Raw genomic sequence first — 18,835 nt, 5'->3', positions numbered from 1 at the left:
TGTAAGCACTTTCCGGAGAATCAGAAGTTGAAGAAAAAGAAAATGACTCTGTCAATACTGACTAGGGATGAATCTGTTTCACCTCTATTCATTATTCATAATTCATTTTTCTACTGAGACAACATTCTAGTAACTTTAGTGAAATTCCATTGACTTTGACTCAGATGGAGAGTCAAAATAGCAGACTTTTATTAAGTGCAATGGGAAGGAGTCGGCCAGCCTGCAGCTGTGTGGAGCACTGGAAGATCATATGTCAACCCAGCAGTTCAGAGTCCTGGCTCTGAGCCCAGGTTTCACTCATCTGCTCTGTGACCCTGGGTAATTTGCTTAACCTCTGTGCACAACAATTTTTCACAGTCACAAAACAAGACTGATGACATTAATGTGTGAAAGAAAAAAAAACAGGGACACTTGACACTGTGATGCACAAACAGTAGACAAAACAAGTTCTTTCAAGAGCTACCCTTCCCTAAAGTTGTGCTACTGTGGTAAGTGTTCTTATCACAATAGATAGCAGACGGGAGGAAATGCTTGAAGATAGTGGGTATCTTGACTACCTCAACTGCTGTAGTGGCAGCATCATGATGCATGCATAAGTCTATATAGGAGGGATGGAGAGAGACAGAGGGAGGGAGAGTGAGAGAGAGACCTATATGGACATGGAAACTCAAGTTTACTGACAAGGTATCAGCAATCGAAGGAGGTTAGTTCTGGAGGTCCAGGGCTCTCCCTTATGGGAACTAGCCAGTTCTGCCTAGAGGAAAATGTTAGATAACATCCTTCCTCATCCCATGTGTAAATAATATTGCTGGAAACATTTGAATCACTTGATTATCCATGGGAGAAAATGAGCTTGCAGATGATGGAAGGAAACGCCTGAGAATATCATGGTCACTCTATTTGTAAAACATGCATTAGGTTAACATTCCCAAATATGAAAAAGATTCATCATTCTAAAATCCCAAGACACTTCTTAAATATTTAATAATAAACATGGGAAGAAATAGATGTTTGGGGTTACAGAAAAAATATATAGGGATAAAGATCATCAATTTAAAGACAAAAATACCCCTGAAAAAAGCTAGGATTTAAAAGAAGTATGGAAGGAAAATCATTTTGAAGCAAGATATTGGTGAGTCTCAATCAACTGTATAATTAAAATATCAGAATTACTCAAACTACTGAAAGAATCAAAATCATGCAAAAATAGAGTAATATATAAAAACTGTTAACCAAAATGATACGGCATATGGAGCAGGAAAAGAGCATGGCATCTTCTGTATGAAAACCCTCACGGAGGCCAATGGCATGAAATGAAATGCATTGGGTTTTTAATTGTCAAGCATAAAATTTATAAAGTTGACACTTCAGTCATATTTCCTTTTCAGAAACCATAGATTTGGAGGCTCCCTCTGGTGGTTGAATAATATACAATCTTATGTTAGACATATACAGTTTTAAGTAAAATAAAGGCTATTGAAATAAATTCCCCTAGTATGGCCTTTTCTTTCTCAGGAAGTGATGTCCACTATGACATGAGGATGGCAATGATGGCGACACTGACATGGGGGAGCATATTCAACTCTGACTCAGACTGATTTGGTAACTGAAAACAACCTGGCAAAATAAACAAAGAATATAATTAGTTAAAATAAATATTTTTAAGTGAACAAAATTCTAGAAAACTAAGTTAAATAACTTTCTGAGGCTCACATAGAAGATGAAAGCCATGGCCTCAACATTAATAAAGAGGCATTGAGATTCTTATTACTGTCTTCAATTTGTTGTATCTGTGTGTTTATTACTTAGATCAGTTCTTTATGTTACCACAGAGAAAAGACAGAATTTATTTTAAAAAGAAGTCATTCTGTGAGGGTTTCCTTAATGGGAATATTTATATATCAATCATTCTTCCTAAATTAAAAGAATTCTTTCCTATAAAAGAATAGCTCTTGCTTTGGCTCATTCCCACTGAATGGTGATGGACTCTTATATGTTCAGATTTGTTAGACAAGTGAGGCAAGAGTCCTTTGCTCCAAAACATTGAGAGGCTCTGAATGGTTTGCAAACAATGAAATGAAGGAACATCAGAAATTCCTAACACTTCCAGGGCCCTTTTTCAAGTCTGTTTTCTCTATTGGTATTTAAATGTATTAAGCAGTATTAAATGTAGTGTAGACAATATGCTGGATAGTTTTGATCCCCTTGACAGAAAACTAGACATTCCTGGGAAGAAGGAATATCAGTTTAAGGATTACTCCATCCATCAGATGAGTCTGTGGATATGTTGCTAATGATGTAGAATAGCCAAGCCAGCTGTAAATAGCCAGGGGATACTGGCTGTATAAGAAGCATAGCTGAGCAATTCACAGTAGCAAGTCATTCAATAAGCAGCATTCCTCCATGTTCTCTTATTCAGTTCCTGCTTCAGGCTCCTGCTTTTAGTTCATGTCTGGATTCCCTCAATGGTAGACTGTAACCTGTAAGCAAATTAAACCCTTTCTTTGCCAGTTTGTTTCCGTCAGTGTTTTATCACAGCAACCGAGAACATACTGTAATAGACAGTGTCCCCAGTGCAGAGTTGATGAGACACTGGATCTTATTTTCAAACAATCTTCAAAAGTGTAGAGTCTAGTACTTCTGCCAAATATCCGTCAAATGTCTCATGGTTCTTTTACAATGAACTCAGGGACACCATGAAAAAAATGAGCTACACTCATCCCTTCTTCATTGAAATCAATTCATTTACCATTTAGTAACTATTTTTTTTTCAAAGGGGAATTTTCTCTTTAGAAAAATTAAATTTTTGTTGCAGAAGCACAGGTTTTATTAAAATTAATAAGAGGGAGTGGATTGTAGAGCTATATTATACAGGCCCATATTCTACATGGTATGGCGACCAGAATTGCAGGCCACAGTTTGCACCTGGGCACAAAGAGGGTGGCCACTTAGCCTTTTGAGACAAACTAACAAGGGGCAGGATATGCTAATGCCGCCCTGCTCCTTCTTTGTAATTTGGGAGGTCTGCGTGGGAAAGAGGTGTTAATTCAGTTTACATGACCGAGCTGGCATTGATAGGAAGACATGACCAAATGGACATAGAAAGGTGTGGATGTTACCTAGGAAACAGAATGCTAATGAATTCCCCCTCAGTTTATGTTTTGGTAGAAAAGCTGTTTGCAGAATAAACACGGGTGAATTTTCAGGATGAGAACTCAGGATTTCATGAGGGATCACTGAAACCTCCCTCCCGATAAAGTCATGTGAGTTGTGTCTTTATTCCCATGCCTCCTGGCTGGTCAGAGAAATAATTTATGGTCTGGGCTGGTCCCAGACCATGACAAATTATTATCTCAGATTTCTAGGATAAACTTTCCGAATTTGAGTATTCTCAGAAATTATCAAACAGTGGTAAAAAGAAAAGACAATTAAACCAGACTTCTACTGTCATATATATTTATACAAGGTTACTGCCTATATATTCATTCTTACAGAGCCAGGACGATTTTAAAGACAAACATGGGGAAAAAGGAGACTGTCCTAAAAGTCAAATCATATAAATTGGGCTCCTTCTTTGGAATGCTCCCCTAGCTATTAGCTGAACGGTGTGATAAATTCTGCATAAGTAGTCATTGAGCTATTTATTATATAATCAAGGAGTAATGGTATTGAGAAATACCCCAAATACCAAAAGTTGCCAACTTCTACAGAGTCAGCCATCAGATAACACGAATCTACCCTCCAAGAATGTACCTTCGTATTTCTGTCCTCCTATACAGAAGAATGCTTCTGTAGGACACCTTTAGAACAATGTTCCCAAGAGAAAGAAGCAGTCTCTGATCAACTACATTTAGGACATGGCTCATGTTAGACCACCCCAAATAAGAATGAAGAAAGAGGAGGGAAAGGAATCAAGGAAAAGATAGAAGAATGGTAATGGCAAGGGTGGAAACGAGAACACAGAAGAAATGGGAATGAAAAGAAGCAACCAGAGTAACTGTTTTATGTAGTTCTCAAACACATCTCACAATAAAATTCATCTTCCTTATCCCACTGCCTATAAATACTCAGGAACTGCCATTTAACATGGCATATTTTGGGTAAAACATCTTAATAGAATTTGTATAAATGGAGCACTTAAAAGAATAATTAAAAGGAGTGCCTTTGTGTGCTTTTCAATATGTGTATTATAAATGTGTATATATTAATATGGGTTATGACATGCATATGTCAGATTCATATATAAATAATTGATTTTAGACAATTGACCATTCTTTTGTGTTTGTATAATGGCTTATTGATATATATTCACTAGACTTCATTTCTGTCTGCATATATTAGTCATCCAAGAAGCATAGAAATTTCCCAAGTTGGAGAGATAGCTCAGTAGTTAAGAGCACTTGCACTTCATGCAGAGAAACCCAGTGTGGTATTCCAGTTCCAGGGTCTCATGCAGCACATACACACACACACACACACACACACACACACACACACACACACGAGAGAGAGAGAGAGAGAGAGAGAACAGAGTAGAGAGATGAAATGAGTGTGCATGAGAAAGAGAGACAGAGACACAGAAACACAGAGATAGACACATACATGCAGACACTCACACAGACACATAAAACAAATATCCAAGCCTCACACAGAGATTCTGAGGGCAATACTTTAGAGTGAGGCCAACTCCAACTCCCAATATTTAAAGGGACCTAAGCAATCAGAAATTGAGAACTCAAGGCAAGTAGTCAGAGGGTGTCTCCCTTGGTGTCATCAGCTTGTTTTCTTCTTAAGTTCCTCCATTTGTTGCCCAACATTGCAGTGGAGGTGACCTTGCCATTCCTCTCATTCACTAGCACCTGGATTGATGGAGTAAAAGAAATGGTAGCAAAAACAAGCATAAAGAGACAGGCATACGCACCATCAGCCCCAGGCCGAAAGACTCTAAAGATTTCCCTCACTGGTGGTGAGACAATGAGCAGAATGCTTAAAGTCTGCTGTGGAGAAATCCAGTTACTCTAGTGAAACGTCTGTATTGTCCAAGCTAAGGTCTTGTCTTTTTCATGATCGTTTCAGGGCTACTATAAGTTAGCATTATATATTCACATAATGATTCCAGGAAGGAATATACTTGACAGCCCAAGCTCTAGATTGACTTCTTTCTACAGGGGACATGATTTTTGTTTAAAAGCTGATTTCTACTCTCCATCCTATCCATTTCTTCTACTGAATTGCTAGCTGTCCACTAGGAGTTAAAGGCTTTCTGGACTCTAGTTTCATGTGTCTGACTCTAGAGAAAACATGTAGCTCTTGTCCATCTCTTCCTTCGTATATCTAGTCCTTATTAAAAAAAAAAAAAACTATTCCAAGGCTTGTCTATCCAGAGATCGCTGAAGATCTAGGTCTGAACTTTCAAATGACAGTTTGAATCAAACCATCTCGGAGCCATCTGGAAGGTTGTAGGCAGTGTTGTTTGGTATTTATACTTCCAGAACAAGGAATGAGACACAATAGAGCAGTTACTCTTCTTGCCCTATGGCGGCCTTCTACTCAGCCTTGACAGCAAGGTCAGTGTCCCTAGACTTAGTTAGGACATTCTATCTTTTGTCACACTCTCAGCAGGCTCAACTCAAAAGCAATAGCTGAAATGTTTATACCCAAGACTATGACTCCGAGCTCTTTCCACAGCAGCAAGGAAACTATAAAACAAAACCTTTGAAATCAAACATGAGAAAAATATTCTATATACTATGAGCCCTCATATCTTCTGCAACAAGTCTGTGCCTGGGCCTCTAGACTGTTGATGAATTCCTTTGAGATGTAGGTGCCAGAAGCTATGCCCCACAGCGCTCGTGTCCTGCATGCTTGCTGAATCAGTGCCACTGGATCCCTTCCAGGTTTTACCATGTGTGTCCTCTAGACCTGTTACCCAAGTTGACCCTAAGGCTTCTTGAGGCCTAGTACCCTAAGTTAGGAACTGCATAAGAACGTAGGTGGGATAGTCCTGATAGACACTAGACAGCAAGTCCACAGAGAACATTTAGTCCTTTATTCTAGAGCCATTCTGCCCTTCTACATCACTGGGCCTCTGACAGTTTAAGGCAACCTTCAAAATCTCTGGACTATGTGCAGAATGTATTTTCATTATCTTGACAAAGAGCACCTAGCTTTCTTTTATTCATGCCCATTCAGTTATCAAAGGGTAGCTTGACCACATCATCTCCTCTTCTTTGTTTCCTTTTAATTATAAATTTCACATCTAGTTATTTTGGCCTCTCTACTATTATTGTACTCACCTACAAGAAGGCTGCGGATCCTTAAATATTCTGCTTAAAAGTTTCTTCTACTAAATGTCCCAGCTCACTGATCTTTTTTTTTTAATTGAGAAAAGGAAAAAAAAAGTCTCCCTCCTCCTCCCAGCCTCCCATTTCTCTCGCCCTCCTCCCACCCTTCTCCCCCTCCCCCCACTCCTCTACCCCTCCCTCTCCAGTCCAAAGAGCAGTCAGGGTTCCCTGCCCTGTGGAAAGTCCAAGGTCCTCCCCCCTCCGTCCATGTCTAGGAAGGTGAACATCCAAACTGGCTAGGCTCCCACAAAGCCAGAACATGAAGTAGGATCAAAACCCAGTGCCATTGTCCTTGGCTTCTCATCATCCCTCATTGTTCGCAATGTTCAGAGAGTCCGGTTTTATCCCATGCTTTTTTAGTCACAGTCCAGTTGGCCTTGGTGAGCTCCCAATAGATCAGCCCCACTGTCTCAGTGGGTGGGTGCAACCCTCATGGTCTTGACTTCCTTGCTCATCTTCTCCCTCCTTCCCCTCCTCATTGGAACCTTGGGAGCTCAGTCCAGTGCTCCAGTGTGGGTCTCTGTCTCTATCTCCATCCATCACCAGATGAAGGTTCTATGGTGATATGCAAGATATTCATCAGTATTGCTATAGGATAGGGTCGTTTCAGGTTCCCTATCCTCATCTGCCCAAGGAACTAACTGAGGACATCACCTTGGGCTCCTGGGAGCCAATCTAGGTTCAAGTCTCTTGCCAAACCTAAGGTGGCTCCCTTAACTAAGAATTGTGCTTCCGTGCTCCCCTATCCAGCCTTCCTTTATCCCAGTCATCCTGTTTCCCCAAGTTCCCCCCCCCATCCTCCCCTTCTAACTTTTCTCTCCCCATCTCCCCTTACCCCCAACCCACCCCACCCCCAAGATCCCACTTTCCTCCCGGCAATTTTGTCTACTTCCCATAGGCAAGAGGATAACTACATGTTTTTCCTTGGGTTCACCTTTTTATTTAGCTTCTTTAGGTTCACCAATTGTAGTCTCCGTGACCCTTATTTATGGCTAGAAACCAATGATGAGTGAGTACATCCCATGTTCATCTTTTTGGGTCTGGGTTACTTCACTCAGGATAGTGTTTTTATTTTCATCCATTTGCATGCAAAATTCGAGAAGTCATTGTTTTTTACTACAGCGTAGTACTCTACTGTGTATATATTCCACACTTTCTTCATCCCTTCTTCCATTGAAGGGCATCTAGGTTGTTTCCAGGATCTGGCTTTTACAAATAATACTGCTATGAACATAGTTGAACAAATGCTTTTGTCATATGATCGGGCATCTCTTGGGTATATTCCCAAGAGTGGTATGGCTGGGTCCAGGGGTAGGTTGATCCCGAATTTCCTGAGAAACCGAAACACCGATTTCCAAAGTGATTACACAAGATTGCATTCCCACCAGCAATGGATGAGGGTACCCCTTCCTCCACACCCTCTCCAGCAAAGGCTATCATTGGTGTTTTTTATTTTAGCCATTCTGACAGGTGTAAGATGATATCTCAAAGTTGTTTTGATTTGCATTTCCCTGATTGCTAAGGAGGTTGAACATGACCTTAAGTGTCTTTTAGCTATTTGAACTTCTTCTGTTGAGAATTCTCTGTTCAGTTCAGTGCCCCATTTTTTAATTGGGTTAATTAGCATTTTAAAGTCTAGTTTCTTGAGTTCTCTATATATTTTGGAGATCAGACCTTTGTCTGTTGCTGGTTTGGCAAAGATCTTCTCCCAGTCAGTAGGGTGTCTTTTTGTCTTAGTGACAGTGTCCTTTGCTTTACAAAAGCTTCTCAGTTTTAGTAGGTCCCATTTATTCAATGTTGCCCTTAATGTCTGTGCTTCTGGGGTTATACCTAGGAAGCGATCTCCTGTGCCCATCTGTTGTAGGATACTTCCCACTTTCTCTTCTATCAGGTTCAGTGTGTTTTGACTGATATTGAGGTCTTTAATCCATTTGGACTTGAGTTTTGTGCATGGTGATAGATATGGGTCTATTTTCATTCTTCTACAGGTTGACATCCAGTTGTGCCAGCACCATTTGTTAAAGATGCTTTCTTTCTTCCATTGTATACTTTTAGCTCCTTTATCGAAAATGAGGTGTTCACAGGTTTGTGGGTTAAAATCCGGGTCTTCTATATGATTCCATTGGTCGACTTCTCTGTTTTTATGCCAGTACCACACTGTTTTCATTACTGTAGCTCTGTAATAGAGTTTGAAGTCAGGGGTGGTATTGCCTCCAGAAGATCCTTTATTGTATAGGATTGTTTTGGCTATCCTGGGTTTTTGTTTTTCCATATAAAGTTGATTATTGTCCTCTCAAGATCTGTGAAGAATTTTGATGGGACCTTGATGGGGATTGCATTGAATCTATAAATTGCCTTTGGTAGAATTGCTATTTATACTATGTTGATCCTCCCAATCCAAGAGCAGGAGAGGTCCTTCCATTTTCTGGTATCCTCTTCAATTTCTTTCTTCTATGCCTTAAAGTTCTTGTCAAATAGATCTTTCGCTTCCTTGGTTAGAGTTACCCCAAGATATTTTATGCTGTTTGTGGCTATCGTGAAAGGTGAAGCTTCTCTGATTTCCCTTTCTGCTTCCATATCCTTTGTGTATAAGAGGGCTACTGATTTTTTAGAGTTGATCTTGTATCCTGCCACATTACAAAAGGTGTTTATCAGCTGTAAAAGTTCTTTGGTGGAGTTTTGGGGGTCGCTTATGTTCACTATCATATCATCTGCAAATAATGAAAGCTTAACTTCTTCCTTTCCAGTTCGAATCCCCTTGATCCCCTTATGTTGTCTTATTGCTATTGCTAGAACTTCAAGCACTATATTGAAGAGGTATGGTGAGAGTGGACAGCCTTGTCATGTTCCTGAGTTTAGTGGGATGGCTTTGAGTTTCTCTCCGTTTAATTTGATGTTAGCTGTCGCCTTGCTGTATATAGCTTTTATTATATTTAGGTATGACCCTTGTATCCCTAATCTCTCCAACACTTTTATCATAAAGGGATGTTGGATTTTGTCAAATGCTTTTTCAGCATCTAATGAAATGATCATATGGTTTTTTTCTTTCAGTTTATTTATATGATGGATTACATTGATAGATTTTCGTATGTTGAACCAGCCCTGCATCTCTGGGATGAAGCCTACTTGATCATAATGGATAATTTTCCTAATGTCTTCTTGGATACGGTTTGCCACTATTTTGTTGAGGATTTTTGCATCGATATTCATGAGTGAGATTGGCCTGTAATTCTCTTTCTTGGTTGAGTCTTTGTGTGGTTTTGGTATCAGAGTGACTGTAGCTTCATAAAAGGAATTTGGCAATGATTCTTCTGTTTCTATATTGTGAAATACATTAAGGAGTATAGGTATTAGGTCTTCTTAGAAGTTCTGGTAGAATTCCGCATTGAAACCATCTGGTCCTGGGCTTTTTTTGGTAGGGAGGTTTTTGATAACAGCTTCTAATTCTTAGCGACTAAACAGGGCCACCTGGTAGCCCGATGATCCAGGGACAAAAGGAAGAAACTGGGCAGGCGGGACGAGATCCAGGAGTGCACAGGCACCCCTGGAGCACAAGCTGAAAGTGCCTGGGCTCCCTTTCGGGAGTCCTTGAGGCCTGCCCGGTAGGCAGGCACTCACCGCTCTGGGTGGGTCGCCTTAGTGTAGGAGCAGAAAACTGTTTCAGGCTCACTGATCTTAAACTTCTACAAAGCCTTCAAGCACGGGCATAATAAAGCCAAGTTCTTTGCTACTCTATAATAAGGATGGCTTTTATAGAAGTTTCCAATACCTTTTCCCCATTTCTGGCTAGTAGGATCAAAATTAGTATCATTGTTTATATTTCTCCCAGAATTACATAATGCCTAAGAAAATTTAGGCTTTCCTTGTGGCCCTTCTTCTCTTCTAAGACACTGCCAGAATTCCCTTTAATCAGACTTCTGGCAGTATAGACCTTTATTTATTTATTTATTTATTTATTGGTTTTTTGAGACAGGGTTTCTCTGTAGCTTTTGGAGCCTGTCCTGGAACTAGCTCTTGTAGACTAGGCTGGCCTCAAACTCACAGATATCTGCCTACCTTTGCCTCTCAAGTGCTGGAATTAAAGGTGTGCGCCACCGCTGCCCAGTGACCTCTTCTTTTTAAAATAATTTTAATCATTTTTTACATGACTACTATATTTACATCATGTAACCCCCTCAACTTCTAATTCCTCCAATGTCTGCTTTAACTCCTCAAATTTATGACATCTTTTTGTATAATTATAACTGTTACACACACACAACTTAGCTCAGTTAGAGTCATTCTTATATACTTGTGTTCCTGGCTGATCACTTGAAACTGGATAACTTACCAGGAAGTTCATCCATAGGAAAAACCAATTCTTCCTCTTTAAGCAGTCATTGATTGTTTTTATATACTCATCAGGGGTAAAACCTTGTGAAATTCCCCCTAACCTTGATGGCTTTGTGGAATGATACTACCATTATGCAAGTCTTGTTTGGTCGGCCATGATGTTGAGATTTTATGGGTGCAGCTTCCCTGTCCTGTCTATATGACACTATCTAGCAGTAGACATCCTGGTCATCTGGCTTTTCAATTATTCTGTCCCCTCTTCCAGGATATTCTGTGATAGAAGTAAGTGATCAGGGCAAAAGACTGTACTTTTAGGTAAGAAAAGAAGCTGGGCATATACAATTCTAGGGAACCTACCTATGACGACAAACCTACTCTTGTAATGATTAAATGAATTTCATGAGTACAGAGCCTTCATGGCCTAATTATCTCTCAACATTATTGAATTAAGAGCTAAGATTTGTACCTGGCTTTCTTTTTTGGTCCACCAACCAACTCCCAAGTCATGATATGGAGACTTCCCATTGCTTATGAATGTTCTGGCTACCATAGGTTCATTTCTGCCTAGCCTTTTTCTTTAACTTAAATCAACCTGTTTCTCTTTATCTACCTTTTGCTTTAGGTCTTTTTACTTTTCTTTCTGTATGTCTTTCTTTCCTCTTTTCCAGTGTTTAACTGGATGGCAGATGCCTGGTTTCTGGCCCTACTTTCTCATTCTCTTCTTTCTTCCTTTCTCATTTTTTTCTCTTCTCCTATGTATCTCTCTGCCTGCCAGCCCCATCTATCCTTTCTCATAGTAGCTATTGACCATTCAATTCTTTATTAGACCAGTCAAAAAATGTAGGCAGGCAGGTGTAACAGCAACACATCTTTACACAATTAAACAGATATTCCACAACAACATTAAAAATTTTATGGTTTTCACATAAGAGGACATTTGTCCCATCAGGTCTTGCAGAGGACTTTGATTCAGTCCCAATCATACATGCCTAGTGGCTTATAACTTACTTTAACACCATCTCCAGGGAATGTGGCATCTTCTTCTGGCTTCTGCAGGCATATGCATGCTTGTGGTTCATATAAACTCACCAACTTGCACACATACAAAATAAGTCCTTTAAAAAAAGAATTTCAAATGACCCAGAAATACTTAAGGAGATATTAGACATTAGGTAAATAAAAAATAAAACAATTTTGAGATTCTATTTTATACATGTCAGAATGGCTAAAATAAAAAAAAAACACAAGTGACAGCTCATGCTCGAGAAGATATGGAGCCAGGGGAACAGTCCTCCACTGCTGGTGGGAGGGAAAGCTTGCACAGCCACTTTGGAAGTCAGTGTGGCTACTAGGAAACTGGGACTCAATCTACCACAAGACCCTGCTATACCCCTCTGGGCATAGACCCAAAGGAATCTCAATCATATCACGAGGAAACTTGCTCAACTCTGTTTAGAGAAGCTTTATTTGTAATAGCCAGAAACTGTAAGTGAAGTTTCTCAGCTGAGAAATGGAAAAAAAAATGTGGTACATTAACTCAACTGTTAAAAATGAGGATGCAGGGACATTTGCAGGCAAATAGATGGAACTAGAAAAAAATTTATCAATGAGGTAACCCAGACCAATAAAAACACACATGGTATGTACTCACTCATAAGTGGTTATTAGCTGTAACTATGCTACAATCCACAGACCCAGAGAGACTAGGTGACAAGGAAGGTTCATGAGGGAATGCCTGGGTCTCCCTGGGAAGGGGAAGAAGAAGAGATTTTGTGAGTGAACTGAAGGTACATTAGGATGGGACAATGAGCACTCAGGTTGGGGGGCAGTTAGAGAAAAATGATGGAAGAGACTACTAGAAATGGGGGGGGCGGCAATTTAGAGCCAGGTAAAAACCTGATGCAAGGGAATCTCACAGGCACCAACGATGACCCCAGCTAAGACTCCTAGCAATAGCAGATACGTAGCCTCAATTGACCATCTTCTGTGACCAAATGGGTACTTAGCTCAATTGGCATCAGAGAGGCTTCATCCAGCAACTGATGAAAACAGAAACACATGCAGATCCACAGCCAAACATTAGTCAGAGCTCAGGTAATCATGAAGAAGAGGGGAAGAAAAAATTGTAGGAGCCAGATGGGTCAAGGACACCACAAGAAAACTCACAGAATTAACTAACCTGTGCTCTTAGTTGGCTCACAGAGACTAATCTGTCAGCCAGGAAGCCTGCATGAGACTGACCTAGGACCTCTGCATGTATGTTATGGTTATGATGCTTGGTCCTCTTCTGGGATACCAATCCTTGGAAGCAGAGGCTGTTTTTCATTCTTTTACTGGCTTTTGAGATTCTACTACACATACCAGATAGCCTTGCCAAGCCTTAATATATGGTGGGGTGCTTAGTCTTACTGCGACTTGGCATCCCATGTTTTGTTGAGACTCATTGGAGACATGTCCTTTTCTAAACAGAGACTGGGGAGGAGTGGATTGGGGGTGTGAACCGCAGAGGAGTGAGTGTGGAGGGACTGGAAGGAGAGAAGGGAGGGGAAACTGCAGCTGGGATGTAAAAATAAAGCAAGTCTTTAATATCTAAATAAATAAGCAATTGACTGTAAATTTGGCAAGCTTATAAAATTACAGCATCATACCATGATTCTCAATGGATCTTTATGTTACAAGAGCATTCTTTAAAACTGCTGGTCTAAGAGTTTGCTTGTAGGACAATGGGATTTTTTTTAAACAGTGCTTTTAATTCATTCTTTTTTGTTTTGTTTTGTAGTTTGTTTTGTTTTATTGCGCTTTGTTTTGAAACAGGGTCTCACTATGTAGCCCTGGCTGACCTGGAACTCACTATGTATACCAGGCTGGACTCAAACTCAGAGAGATCTGTCTGCTTCTGCTTCCCAATTACTGGGATTAAAGAAAGGCTCTCATGTCTGCACTCCCAATCCCTTAATGCATTCATACAGTTATCTCATGGTTTTTGTAAAATACAGGTAAATGCATTTCTTCCTCTCAGAGTTCCTTCTGTACAGAGGGAGGATGATGAATCAAACAAATCCTTCCATACACCATGCAAGGCATAAGTGTTTGCTAGGAAACAAAGAAAAAAAGAGAAGGAAAAAAGGGAGGGATTGCTTTCATGATTACTTCTGCAAGGCTAATTAATGTGCTAAAGACCTATTCATTCCTTCTAACTGCCTTACCTATAGTTAGGCAAAAGGATGCTGTCAAAACAATATTTTTCAGAGTCTATTCTGATAACTTGTTTTTCACCTGCTTTAGTGCTTCATAGAAAGCACTAAAGTTATTGGATTCAAAATGACCCGTGAAATATTACACATTGTGACTGTCTTTTTAAAATGCAATGGTTTTTTTGTACGTTATTGATGTTGAAAGTCATCCAGTAAATAATCCTGATGTAAATCTGCTCTGGTTGACTTACTTTGAGAAATTCTTCATGAGAGAGAGGTCAACTTGTCATTCAGACAACAAGTGTTCACAGATGTTTCGATCATTAGGGTTCATATGAAAGAAAAAAGCAGTGACTTCTTGTGAAAACACCTATCATGTCTTCTCAGAAACTAAGACAAGGGTCATAGATAAAACCCACAAGAAATGCAATTGAGAAAAAAAATGTTTGTCAGTTCTGAAGCTAATAAAAACTGCTAACAATATATTGCAAATTTTGGTGTGAGTTATTATCAAATATAATAAATAGAAATAATTGTGAAATATTTTTTAAAAAGCTGTATAACTCCCTTTCCTAAAAATACTCAGTTACCAAGGAATTGAAATAAGGTCTTCCAGTTCTCAAAACAGGTGGGTCACTGGGGAACAGGGTAGAAGGGCAGCCTTGAGAAAAATGGAATTCTGCCATGGACTGTCTCTGCTCCAGGGTAAGTAAACATAAAAAATGTGGAAAGACTTTCCTTGGAACTCCTTAGTCTGTTGTCAGTGTTCATTCAATGGATCTTCTTTTTAAATATAATTATTAATGCACATTAATATTATATATCAAACTGATATATTTCACTACAGAGCTTGTCCCTTCTTTTCTCTTTTGCCCCTCACCCTTTCTTCTCTGTCTATGACTCTTTCTCCCTGTTTCTGTCTCTCTGCCTCTCTCTTCTTTCTCCTCTATCTCTGTCTTTTCTGAGACAAGGTGTCATTTTGTTGATAAAACGGGGACACTCTTCATAACCCAATTTGGCCTAGAACTGTGGATCCTCCTGCCTCCGTGCTAGGATGACTAGTCTGTATCAACACACATAGATCCATATTTCTTTAAAGCTACAGATTTTCTCTCACATGACAGAGGCAAAGGTATAGTATAGGCTGAGAAAATCTCGCAAATGCACACACCTTTGATGCACAAGTTCCAGGAGGAGAGAACCCTGGTCACCAGATCAAGAGACCTAGTCCTTGGACACTAGTTCAGCCTGGCTTTTCAGCTCTTCAGCTGTTGTAAGCAAATAATCCAGGATCAATCCAGGACAAATAAACAATCCTCTCCTCTCACACCCTGCCAATTTACTCATCTTAGAACTCACACAACACATTAGAACTGACAGATGCTCCATTTTCTTTCTCACATACACAAACAGGAGCAGAAAAGCTCGTCATGCCTACAGCTCCTCCCCTACTTTCCTCAGGTACACCATAATTGAATTTATATTTATTTTTGAGGAATTCATTTAAAAGATAGACAAGGAAAACCAAATAGAGACCCATAAACAACCTATTTATGATACTAGGGGAATAAAATGTACTATTCCACAGTCTCTATTCTAAGAAAAGCAAAAGTTCATTTAAAAACTTTTCATGTCAGAAACCACAATGTACAAAACATATTTAACATATTTTATGAAAAAAATCTGTAGGGAAAAGAAGAAAATTTTAAAGAAAAACCATAGTGCTAAAAGAAGTATAAATATAAGCTATAAATTATTACTTACAGGGAATTCCACTCATCTTCAATTCCCAGTAAGGTTATTTTCTTCATATAAGGCATTTTCCCTTTTCATGCTTATATGTTTGAAAATCTAATTAATACGTTTCAAATTGTCACCAAACAAATCAATAATAAAGGAAACTATGGACAAAGCTGCTATTTAACTATACTGTTAGAGGAGAATTCTTTCAGACTTCAAATTGTCTCATTAAGCATGGAGGCAAGGAGCACATATTTGATTAAGTCAGTGTTAAGTCAAAAGCAAAACATAACCAAAACAATGTAAAAAAATTTAGATCCCTAAGCCCACCTGATCATATCTTTTTTTTTATTTATTTATTAAAGATTTCTGCCTCGTCCCTGCCACCACCTCCCATTTCCTTCTCCCTCCCCCAATCAACTCCCCCTCCCTCATCAGCCCAAAGAGCAGTCAGGGTTCCCTGCCCTGTGGGGAGTCCAAGGACCTCCCACCTCCTTGCAGGTTTAGTAAGGTGAGCATCCAAACAGCCTAGGCTCCCACAAAGCCAGTACGTGCAGTAGGATCAAAACCCAGTGCCATTGTTCTTGACTTCTCAGCAGTCCTCATTGTCCGCTATGTTCAGAGAGTCTGGTTTTATCCCAGGCTTTTTCAGACCCAGGCCAGCTGGAATATATACATATTAGAGTACTACTCAGCAGTAAAAAACAATGACTTCTTGAATTTTGCATGCAAATGGTCGGAAATAGAAAACATTATCCTGAGTGAGGTAAGCCAGACCCAAAAAGAGGAACATAGGATGTACTCACTCATATTTGGTTTCTAGCCATAAATAAAGGACGTTGAGCCTATAATTCATGATCCTAGAGAAGCTAAATAAGAAGGTGAACCCAAAGAAAAACATATAGTCATCCTCCTGGATATTAACCTTCATCAGGCGATGAAAGGAAACAGAGACAGAGACCCACATTGGAGCATCAGACTGAAATCCCAAGGTCTAAATCAGGAGCAGAAGGAGAGAGAGGACGAGCAAGGAACTCAGGACCGCGAGGGGTGCACCCACACACTGAGACAACAGGGATGTTCTACTGATCATATCTTTAATATCAAAAATGAGGAATAAAATGTGAAGATTTGCCATTCATGACTGTACTGAAATTCTGTAACATAACCAACTCTTAGGATGAAACAATGTCTTGATGCTAGAAGGTTAGTTAAGATGCCTTCCAAAAACGATCCATGAGATTTTAAGTCCGTGATTATGAAGCCAGAAAAACTTAACTCAGCAATAACACTAAATTGCTCTATAAATATTGAAGAAGTCATTGAAAAATGTTTCCGAAGAATAGGAAAGAAGGTGTCATATTAACAGAGATTGAGAATCTATCAAATACTTATTTATTTGTGGATAAGCATTTTCTCCATTGATAAAATAAGGCATTGATTCAAATTATTTTAAAAACAAAAAACTCAGCAAATTCATAAAGTGAAAAGAGATCTTTCCTATATCATTATAAAACAAATACAGTAAAGCAATTTGTCTAACAACCTCATAAACAGCAAATATTATTAGTGAGAAATGAGGCTAAACGTACTGATTTCCACTTTTCTGTTATTATCCTACTTTCAAAGAAGCTACAAAACTGGAGGCTCATTGTTGTTAGCTGTTGGGAAATGAGAATCAACAAATTTTGCCATTAAATTTTAATAGATGACATGGTTTAAAGAATGTGTAGAACCATTCACTCTTTAGTACTAAAGGAGTCTTTATTAAGACTTGCCATTCTAGCCAGAGTTTTCAGATGTGAAGGCTGGTCTCACAAGTGCAAGGATTCGTTTAAGGTTTCCAGTCAATGATAAAGTTGGCAGGACCAAGGCTCAGGACTGCTTACTTCTTTTTTATTTTCTATTTTGTTTTAGATTTCTAGTTTTGAACCTACATTTCTTTCATTTCTCTCTAAATTTTCTTATCCATTTTATTCTTCATTATGCTAATAATAACCTTAAATATTACTGCATTAATGCAAAACTTACACTAAATCATAACCATGTTTCTATAACCCAGTCTACAAATTCAATTCAAAAACAAGTAGATCCTTAAAATAAAAATTAAAAAAACTTAGTTTGTTTATAAATCCATGCTTAGTTCAACATGGTTTCCACCATCAACATTAACTATTAATGCAATGAGGAACTAATTTATGACGTGCAAACAAAGTAGATAGTGCAGACATCACAAAAGTGCAAACAGTACAGTTTAGCTGGTGAGAGGGGCAATAATTCAACTTCAAGAAGCAGAGGCAGAGAGGAGGAAAACAAAGACCTCAGAGATACAGTGGGTTTTCTCTAGTCCTAGAGTGCTGGGCAGCCTGGCGTTGACATTGCTAGAAAGACACCTGCACTTACACCCACTCAGCATTCCTTGAGCATGATGAATAATTTGGTCATCCTCCTAGATGGCACTTTTCAGAAATGCCTTTCTCCCTCCTCGTGTCTCTAACCCTCTCCCCATCTTCCTCTGTCTGTTTCTTCTGTGGTTCCTACCTTGTTAAGAAATTTCCCTGCAATCCTATCTGAAGCCAACCATTGTGTTAGGTTGCTTTCAACCTATCTAGCTCTGCCTTCCCCCTACAGTTGCACTTTCCCCTCTGTCCTGCATGGTTTTAATTAGTTCATAAATATGATGCTATCTCACTTATATTGTTTCCTTTCTTCCTCCTTCCTCCCTCCGTCCCTCCCTCCCTCTGCACCCCCCTCTCTCTTTCTTAAAGAGCACACACATCCAAACTATTTGCCCCATCTCTCTTTTCAAATCTGCCTTTGCCCACCCTGGTCCTTTTCTTCTCCTGACTTTGCTTCTCCTGAGCCATGCTTAGGTCTTAAATAGATGTCTCCAGTGACTTCCATCTTGCCAAGCCCTTTCCTACTGGCTTTTTAACCTCATTTCATCAGTGAGAAGCTCGGCTGATTATTCACTTGGCCTTAAAGTGTACTCCTGATTTCTTCCTATCTTCATTGATTACTCTACTCAGTTACTTCAATTCTAGTTACTTTTGAAAGTCCATTTTTTTACCAGTCTTTTGTTTTGTTCTTTTATTAAAAATAATATGGTTTCTTCACACAAGGTCTTGTTTTGTTGCCAATGTCACTCTTAAATTTGCTATCTTCCTTCCAACTCCTAGAATTACAGGAACTCCGTATTCTGCTCTCCAACAACTTCAGTGCTCA

At 39.3% G+C, this 18,835-nt stretch overlaps 1 long non-coding RNA gene across 3 annotated transcripts in view; it reads right to left on the bottom strand.

Annotated features, from left to right (window-relative positions):
• Window positions 1-1,002: 1,002 nt before the first annotated feature.
• LOC121458463 overlaps window positions 1,003-18,835 on the bottom strand; it is a 69,240-nt gene continuing 51,407 nt past the window's right edge. For all 3 annotated transcript variants that reach the window (XR_005975842.1, XR_005975844.1, XR_005975843.1), the window contains 2 exons: window positions 11,685-11,791; window positions 1,003-1,617 (listed from right to left, as the gene is read on the bottom strand). This is a non-coding gene — a long non-coding RNA (uncharacterized LOC121458463). The remainder of the gene's footprint in view (window positions 1,618-11,684; window positions 11,792-18,835) is intronic.

The sequence above is a fragment of the Microtus oregoni genome, unplaced genomic scaffold (genome assembly GCF_018167655.1).
Source record: "Microtus oregoni isolate MIOR12 unplaced genomic scaffold, Mior012 000017F_ref0000208, whole genome shotgun sequence".
In the NCBI taxonomy this organism is placed as follows: domain Eukaryota; kingdom Metazoa; phylum Chordata; class Mammalia; order Rodentia; family Cricetidae; genus Microtus; species Microtus oregoni.
The sequence above is the reverse complement of the archived record's forward strand: the minus strand, read 5'-3'. Positions and strand labels throughout refer to the sequence as shown.